The sequence below is a fragment of the Lipotes vexillifer genome, unplaced genomic scaffold (genome assembly GCF_000442215.2).
Source record: "Lipotes vexillifer unplaced genomic scaffold, Lipotes_vexillifer_v1.1 scaffold402, whole genome shotgun sequence".
NCBI lineage: Eukaryota > Metazoa > Chordata > Mammalia > Artiodactyla > Lipotidae > Lipotes > Lipotes vexillifer.
Genome location: NW_006798409.1, coordinates 1,031,284 through 1,040,876, shown reverse-complemented (window position 1 = coordinate 1,040,876; position 9,593 = coordinate 1,031,284).

Genomic DNA, 9,593 nt, shown 5'->3' with positions numbered 1-9,593 from the left:
TTTCATATTCTTTTCTGTTATACATTATTATAAGATAATGAATATAGTCCCCTGTGCTATTCAGTAGACCCTTGTTGTTTATCTATTTTATATATAGTAGTGAGTATCTGTTAATCCCAAACTCCCAGTTTATCCCTCCCCCTCCCTTTCCCCTTTGGTGACCATAAGTTTGTTCTCTTAAGCCTCTGAGTCTGTTTCTGTTTTTGTAAATAAATTCACTTGTGTCATATTTTAGATTCCACATATATAAGTGATAGCATATGGTATTTGTCTTTCTCTGTCTGACTTACTTTTAGATGTGATTAACACTTAAATCAGTGCACTCTGAGTAAAGCAGATTTTCCTCTGCTTCGACTGTCCAAGCAGTCGAAGGCCTTAAGAGACAACACTACGGTCCCTGGGGGAAGAGGCGGCTGCCACCAGACTTCCTTTGGACTCAGGCTGCAACATCAACTCCTCCGGGAGTCTCCAGCCTGCCAGCCTGCCCTGCAGATTTTAGATTTTTAGAAAGATTAGATGGTTGGATAGATAATCACTAGTTAGCTAGCTAGCTAAATGGTAAATATATATATATATATATATATATATTATTCATTAATTACAAAAATCCTTTATATATATGTTATCTCTCTCCATATATATGTGTATGTGTATATATATGGAGAGAGAGAGAGAGAGAGACACGGAGAGACAAGTATTCACATCCTATTTGTTCTGTTTCTCTAGGGAACCCTGACACACGCTGGTAGACATACGGGCCTCCCCAAAATGCTATCCGGATAGTAAGTCACGAAGAGGCACAAGCTGAGTGTCTTTGACCTCTGTGACCCCCAGCAGGTGCCCAGCCCCCGACCTGCCACAGAACAGACCCTCAATAAACACACATTGGCCGGGACCGGCCCCCAGCCTAGGCCGGGCGGGGCGAAGGGCAGGAGGCCGGGCAGGGCAGGTTGACCCCTCTGACAGCCAGGGCGCCTCCCGCGAGGCCTGCGGGGAACAGTCGCTGGGCCACGTGCACAGACGGCGCCCCTCCCCTCCTCCCCCGCCCACAGGGCCAAGCTCCTGGCTGGCACCGCCCTAAACGCTTGCGGTACCCGCCGGGTATGAACGAGGGCCAGGGCTGGTCTGCAAATTTCAGCTGACCACAGTGTCCCAGGGAGTCAGAACCTTCCAGACCACGCGCTGTTCTGCCCAAAGGCCGAGCGGTGCCTCTTTCCGACAGCCCAGGGCGGCCCGCAGCAGGCGCGGCCCTCAGCACGGGGAACGGGGACCCTGGCCTGGCCGCCCCAGCGCTGAAGCTTCCCCTCCACGAAGGATGTGACCCCGCTCACTGTTTCCCGCTAATCTGGGAGGAAACGGGTGCTGATACAGAACCCCGGCGTCGTGCCCCAGGGCCTCGCAGCTCCACGCACAGCTCACACCCCCAGGGCGCCCTCGAAGGTGCCTCCTGTCTTGTCACCGCTGCTCGTGGCTTTTCCTGTCCGGAATCCCGACAGTGGACGCACATTCTTCCTGGGGCCTGGAACGCTGGTTCTCCTTGAATCCGCAGCCCTTTGGGGATGGAGCCACGGAGTCAGGAGCCACAGAGGCCTCCCCTGGCCCCGCCCCCGGCAGACCCCGGGGTGTCCCCCTTCCTTCCCCTGCCCGCTCCAGTCACCACCACAAAGTAAGCAGAAGTACACACACCTTCTTACTTTGCGGTGTTGGCACAGGCGTGACTCAGGGATCTGAGGACATCTCAGATCACAAGAGGCCGTGAATGAAATTCTTGATTTGTTCATTGATTTGTTTGTTTTGGGCCGTCCACGCAAAGTGGAGAACTCTGGGGGCTGCCAGGCGCCTCCTGGGGACCACCCCCTGAGATCAAACAGCTGATAAAAAAAAACTTGGCGGGTCTAAGAGCCCCTTCAACGCTGACAAAACAGCTGGTTTGGCCAGGTGGGCATTGAGGGTGGGGTGAGGTGACGGGCAGGTAGGAAAGCCGTCAAGGCCACGGCTCCCACACGGGGGCTGGAAAGGCACCTCGACTTGTGGCTCTTTCTCTCTCCCTGGAGCAATCAGGGCCGACCCCTCCCAGCTTCCCCACCAAACTTGCACTGCTCATCTGAGGGCCGCAGGGTTCCAGGGCCCCGAGAGACAGAGGGCACAGAGAGGAACCACCGCTATACGCTCGCAAGCTTGCAGCCTGGGGCCCCAGCGTCCTTGTTCATCCCAGTCTATCCCCACCTCGGGGAGGGGGCTTTGAGCCAGCCTGGCTATCCCTGCAGCCCTGGAGCCAGGCCAGGGGAGCCCCAGCAAAAGTTGCCTTCCCCAGGCCTCCCCAGGGCAATTATTTGGAGGCTGGCTTCCCCCCAACAACATAAAGGGAAATGCTTGGTAGGAGGTGGGAGGGCGTCTGGGAGTGAGGGATGAGGCTGATGAGCTCTTTTCATACTAGAAGCTTCTATCTTCCTAAAACCCCAACGACCTCAAGTAAGCCTTTTATCCAGCCTCTAGGGAGACACTATCAACCTGCTGATAGTAATAAGAAGGTAAGGATTAAGGAGAAAGTGAAATTTCAAATCCCCCAAAAGGAAAAAGTAGATTACCTACTGTATTAGTTTACCTGGGCTGCCCTAAGGAGGTACCACAAACTGGGTGCCTCAGAACAACTGAAATGTCTTCTTTCATAGTTCTAGAAGTCCAAGATGAAGGTATGAGTAGGACCAGGCTCCCTCTGAAGGGTCTAGGGGAGAAACCGTTCCAGGCCCCTCCCCCAGCTTCTGGTGTTTGCTGGCGATCCTTGGCACCCCTTGGTTTGTAGACACATCACTCCCATCTCTGCCTCCATTGTCCCATGGCATCTCCCTGTGTGTCTGTGTCTCTTCTACTGAAGTAGGGGCCCCCCACTTCAGTCTGACCTCATCTTAACTAATTACATCTGCAACAACCCTATTTCTAAATAAGGTCACATTCACAAGGTACCAGGGGCTAGGGCTTCAACATGTCTTTTTAGGGTACACAGTGCAACCCACAACTCCTACAAAAGGTCGAAACCAAATCTTCTCAGAGCTGTCAATGGTGACAGATACAAGAGAACAGCAGAGAATCACTTAAATATTTTGAAGGAAAAGCGTTTTAGCCTATCTCCAGCTTTGTGACTAAAACTAAACTATTACTTGACATAATAAGTAACATCATTCTCATACATACATGATTTCAAAGAATTTATCCCACAAAGTCCTCTTTGAGAAAATCCTTGAGTTGTTGACTCTGGTAAGAAGAAGAAGGAAAAGGAACCCGGAAAAAAGCAGAAAAGATACAAGGAGGGATCAGGATAAAGTTTAGCAAAAGAAAAAAAAATGTTGTCAAAAATCATCAGCTGTTACCGAGTCCAGGCTCGTACTGCTCGCCACACGACAGGCCAATAAATCAGGAGACGAGGTGTCGGGGCAAAGAATAGTGACTTTATTAGAAAAGCCAGCAGACCAAGAAGATGGCATTTGCCCACTTTGGCCAGTGATGACCACCGGTGAGCTGATCAGAGCTGGATTCCAGCCACTCACAGCCTTTCCTGCTGCGTACCCTCCCCCAACTCCTCTCGAGCCCCTCATACACCCCTTCCCAAGACCCCCTGTCCAAGGCTCTGCTTCCAGGAACTTGGCCTGAGGCATGAGGAACCTAATTTCTTTTTAACATTTTAAAAGCTTTATTTATATTTTTGGCTGTGTTGGGTTTTCATTGCTGTGCGCGGGCTTTCTCTAGGTGCGGCAAATGGGGCTTCTCTTGTTGTGGAGCACGGGCTCTAGGCGTGTGGCTTCAGTAGCTGTGGCTCGCAGGCTCTAGAGCACGGGCTCAGTAGTTGTGGTGCACGGGCTTAGTTGCTCCGCAGCATGTGGGATCTTCCTGGACCAGGGCTCGAACCCGTGTCCCCTGCACCGGCAGGCAGATTCGTCACCACTGCGCCACCAGGGAAGCCCAGGAACCTAATATTTTGGACTCGTGTAATAGGGAAGAACAAATCTAACTCCATATTGGATGGGTTTCTTTTACTTTAACCTTTGTATTCTATTGCTTTTGCTTTCCGTTAAGAATGTTGCCTGTAGCCTGAAATATACAGGATAGCCCATCCTCAAGGCTCTGACCTTTAAGAGTATAATACTTTTCCGTTCATATAGAGATAAAAAGTTGCATAACAGACAATAACATTTGTCTCCTTGGAGGTTTGTGACCTGACCTACCTGGACAGATGAAAGAACAAAGGATTCCTGCACCAAGAAGTTTCCAACAACCAGCCACCCTCCCTCTCCTTTTAATATAGAAGAAGCCTGAATTCTAACTGGGACATCAGTCTGCCGTCCTCTCGGTCTGCTGGCTTTTCTAATAAGGTCACTGTTCTTTGCCCCGACACCTCATCTCCTGATTTATTGGCCTGTCGTGTGGCGAGCAGTACGAGCCTGGACTCGGTAACAGTTGATGATTTTTAACGACATTTTCTTTTCACTCTGGAGCCGAGAAGCTCAGCCCCAAGACCCTCTCCCAGCTCTGCGGGCCTGAGAAGACCACCCTCCCCCAGAAGGAGTCCACCCCTTGCTTTGATGCCAGCACTGTGTTTGAGGGACTTGTGAGATCCCCAGATCCCTTACAATCAATACCACACTCAGAACGTCATCGGGGCCGCCAGTCTTTGGGGAGGAGGTCTGGGGTGCAGCCATCCCGAGCAGGGGGTCTCACTGTGGATGCAAAGACGCAACCATCTTCAAAGATGCTCACATATTTCATTTTAAGAAAATGGAACCAATTTGTTTCTGTCAAATTGAGCACACGTGGAACATTTCTTCATGCACCCCAGTCGGCTGATCTGCCAAAGTTAAAGACGTCAGAGGAAACAGAAAACTCACCCACACTCACAGCCAAAGATGCCATGAACATCCAAGAAACGCAGGAAGGGTTCAACCAGCATTCCTCAGCCTCATGGTCGAAAAAGGCGGGCTTCTTTCCCACTCTGGTAACAACTGCTTTCCTCCGAATTGTCCCCCCAAAATGGTGTCAAGACTTCTCAAACACACACGTGCACACATGTGCACATGCACACGCACCGGATCTGTGTCCCAGGAGAGCGTGTCCCACTGGAGGCAGCCATGCACGTGCAGCTGTGAGTCCAGACACAGGCTGATTGGGGCTGCGCACTCGGGTCCCAGCACCTGCCCTGCTGGGAAATGACCAAACCTGAAAACAGGCTGAAATGGAGACTAGTTAAAGAAAGCTGGCCTTTTGTTCCTCAGATAATTTGAGGGCAAGATATGATTTTTTGTCTGAGTATATTTATGGTATTTTTCCATTTGAAAAAGCATTAACAAAGGAAAAGGAAACAATGCTAAGAAACACTATTTCCGTTTTCAAGGGGGGGTGGGAATCCCTTTTGGAGGGGCTGTGCCCAAATCTGTAAATAGCCAACCTTGGAACGAACACAAAGGAAACCAATGTGCATGCCTACGTGTGAGTGGGGGGCAGGGGATCCTGATCTTCCAGAACGTCCCCATCCCTTGTGGCGGAGGGCCAGGTAAGACCCTGTCCCACCACCATGAGCTTGCAGGCACGCGCGCACACACACACACACACACACACACACACACACATTATATACACTTGTTTCACTGTGTTTCTTTCCACTGCAGGGAAGGCACAAGCAGAGGCTGGGGGCACAGTGTAAGGGACACTTGCTTTACACTGTCTATCTCTTTGTGCCTTTTGTGTGTGTGTGCGTGTGTCCTTCGGATGAACTGTTGTCTTCTAAGAGATTCTGTCTCTACATCCTAATCTCCAGCAAGAACCCACTCTCCTTCTGGAACACAGCATGCCCTCCCCTCCCCGCCCACTCTGACACACACACCACATACAGCACACACACCACCCGCACCCCACGCACCCCACGTGCATGTGCACACACCCCTGGACCGTAGGACACCTCCCGCAGAGTTTCTGAACCCAGGTGCTGGCAGGGCTCAGCTTGCAAAACAGGTCAAGCCAGGTCAGGATGCGCCCTCGGATGGGACAGGAAGGGCCCTGCCTAACAAATCTCCAGGGTGCAGTGCCATCTAGAGGCTCCTCTGTGGCACTATTTCCCAACTTCGGTGGAAAGGGAACGCCAGCCTTGGCCGTCGTGAAGCGGGGGGGCGGGGCTGGGATACAGAGGAAGGCGCCACGTTTCCTAGGAGGACTCGGGGAGCTGGGGCTGCCCTTTCCACGTGCTGGCCTGGCCACCAAGGCAGACGGATGTGCTCCACACTCCTGCAATTTTGTGGCTCCACCTTTTATATATTTATAACTCCTCCTTTTACACACATGCACACACATATTTACATTTTTTTCGAATCATAAAAGTAAAGCATTTGAAAAGAGGCCAAATGTCATCAGTCATCGAAAAATGCAACCTAAAACCATACACTCCCACCCGAACGCTCATAGGAGGAACACTAAGCATTGGTGAGACCGTGAAGCAGCTAGACTCACACCACACACGTCAGGGCATAAACCCAGTCACCTGCGGAAACTATGTAGTGCTTACCTGTGGAAGTCGAGCCCGGGCAGCCCTTGGCACTGCAGTCCCTCTCCTGCTGTACTCCTAACACTCAAGCGGGCACTCAGACCCGCTGCCCCCTCCCAGGTGGATAAAACGAGGGTCTGGGGGACTTCAGCCCCCTCACTGGACCCTTCACCCCTTCAGGGGAGGGTCCCCCCAGGTACAGTGGCATCACGGGTGTGGCTGGCCCCCTCCATCTGCCATCTCTCCAACCCCTTTCGAGGCAGCAGTCCTCCACCAGGGATGGTTTGGCGCCCAGGGCGTCTGGAGACATTTCTGGTTGGCAGCATGGGGGAGGACGTGCCTCTGGCATCTAGTAGGTGGAGGCCAGGGACGCTGCCCGACACCTTCCAGCGCACAGGCAGGCCCTCACCATCGAAGGCCCATCTGGCCAAAATACCAATAGTGTGAGGTTGAAAAATGCTGCCTGAAACGCCCGACTGTGGAGCAGTGGTGTAAATTATTACTGCTTTTACATAAATGGACGTTTTAGTTAAAAGTTTAGAATAAAAAAATTCTAAGTGGAATTAAGCAGGACACAGTTATAATGTAAATACATTCAGCCTATGTTCAAAAGGACAAAGATGCAGAACGACAAAGTCAGGGAATGAGAGCACATGTTTTCCGGGGCTTATGTGCAACTCTTCTTTTTTTTTTTTTTAAGATGTTGGGGGTAGGAGTTTATTAATTTATTCATTTATTTTTGCTGTGTTGGGTCTTCGTTGCTGTGCGAGGGCTTTCTCTAGCTGTGGCGAGCGGGAGCCACTCTTCATCGCGGTGCGCGGACCTCTCACTATCGCGGCCTCTCTTGTTGCGGAGCACAGGCTCCAGACGCGCAGGCTCAGTAGTTGTGGCTCACGGGCCTAGTTGCTCCGCGGCATGTGGGATCCTCCCAGACCAGGGCTCGAACCCGTGTCGCCTGCATTAGCAGGCAGACTCCCAACCACTGCGCCACCAGGGAAGCCGTATGTGCAACTTTTAATCCTTCCTTTATCAGCGGCGGGGCCACTCTGGTCTCCAGCTAATACTGCTCTCTTTCACCTAAAGGCTGTATGTCTTTGGGCTTGTGAGGGTACCCACATCCAAACGCTTCCATATGGAGCCATTCAAGAAATACATTTCTGTGTATTTTTCTCTCCCCTAAAGATAGTGTCTTGCTCGACATTCCTTTTGCCTAATTGGGTAATTAGAGTGATTTAATTATTTTAACTATGAGATTGATGATTAAAAGATCAACATAGTCAAAATGAACTAGTCATATGATCTTTTATCGTCGACATTAGCCACGAAAATTGTTTCCACCCACCATGGAGTTATCAAGCGTTTAACTTAATACTACATAGAATTTACTGGATGCCATGGAAGACACAAAAAAAGGAGAAGACATGGTGTCTACATGTGAGGAATTGTGTGTGTTCATTTTTTGCCAAATGCTGTCTCGATTGTGGCTCTATTTGGTGTTTTAGAAACACTGAAGCCTCTTTCAGTAACCTTTATTTGTTGATTCACATCAGTCAGATACAATCCAACAAAGTTTCAAAATTTATTCTGGCTGTTCTGCTGTTGAAGAATTAAGTATTACCCTTTGGAAAACAGTTTTGTAGAAGAAACCAAAACCCAACAGCTCCAAACATCTCAGCAGAAACCAACATAAGGAATCAGTATAATCCTCAAGGGTTGGCCCCAAGGTAATCTAAGGAATCAATGTAGGAGAAAATCCAATCTACTCATTAATAATTTGTTTTAAATTTTAAAAGTAAGACATAAACTAAAATTCCAAACAGTACCCGAAAGCAAACAGAAGTTGGTCTCCCCCTCATCTGATTTCCCAACCTCCCTACTGTCTATTTTTTGTGTATTCTTTCAGAAATTCTTTATGTATACAACAAACAAGCATACATATTTTTATAAACTGGGGTTGTGCTACATATTATTTTTGCAACTTGCTTTTTTCAACTTTTTATACATATAAAATTTACCATATTAGCCATTTTTAAGTATACGGTTCAGTGGCATTAAGTACATTCACATTGCCTTGCAAACATCACCACCATCCATCTCCAGAACTCTTTTCATCCTGCAAAACTGAAATTCTGTCCCCATTAAACAACAACTTCTCACTCCTCCCCTGGCACCCACCATTCTACTTTCTGTCTCTATAAATCTGACTACTTTAGATGCCTCATATAAGTGGAATCATACAGTATTTGTCTCTTTGGGGACTGCCTTATTTCCCTTAGCATTATGTCATCAAGGTTCATCAAGGTTGTAGCATGTGTCAGAATTTCCTTCCTTCCTTTTTAAAGCTGAATAACATTCCATCATGTGTATAGACCACAGTTTGCTTATCCATTCTTCTGTCTGTGGATACGCGGGTTGATTGTACACTTTAGCTACTGTGAATAAATAATGCTGCTGTGAACATGAGTGTACAAATATCTCTTCAAGACCCTGCCTTGAATTCTTTCAGGTATATCTCAGAAATGGAATTGCTGGATCATATAGTAATGCTATGTTTAATTTTTGGAGGAACTGTCAAACTGTTTTCCTCGGAGGCTACGCAATTTTACATTCCCACCAACAGTGTACAAGGGTTCCAGTTTCTCCATATCCTCGCCAACATCGGTTATTTTTTTTATAGTAGCCATCTTAATGGGTACAAGGTGGAATCTCATTGTGATTTCAGTTTGCATTTTCCTAATGACCTAAAGATTAGTGATGTTGAGCATCTTTTCGTGTGCTTATTGGCCATTTGTATGTCCTCCGTTCACATTCTGTAGATTAGAGCTTAGTCACATGGCAACACCTAACTGCACGGGAGCCTGGGAGATGCAGTATAGTTGGGTTTGCATTAGCTATCTATTATGCCTAATAATGTTGCCATTAATTTAGTATCTCAAAACTAAACATTTCTTAGCTCGCAGTTCCTGTGGGTCAGGAGCTTGGGCACAGCTCAAATGGGTCCTTTGCAAGGTTGCAATTAAGGTGTTGGCTATGGCTGCAGTCTCATCTGAGTCTGGACTAGGGAAAG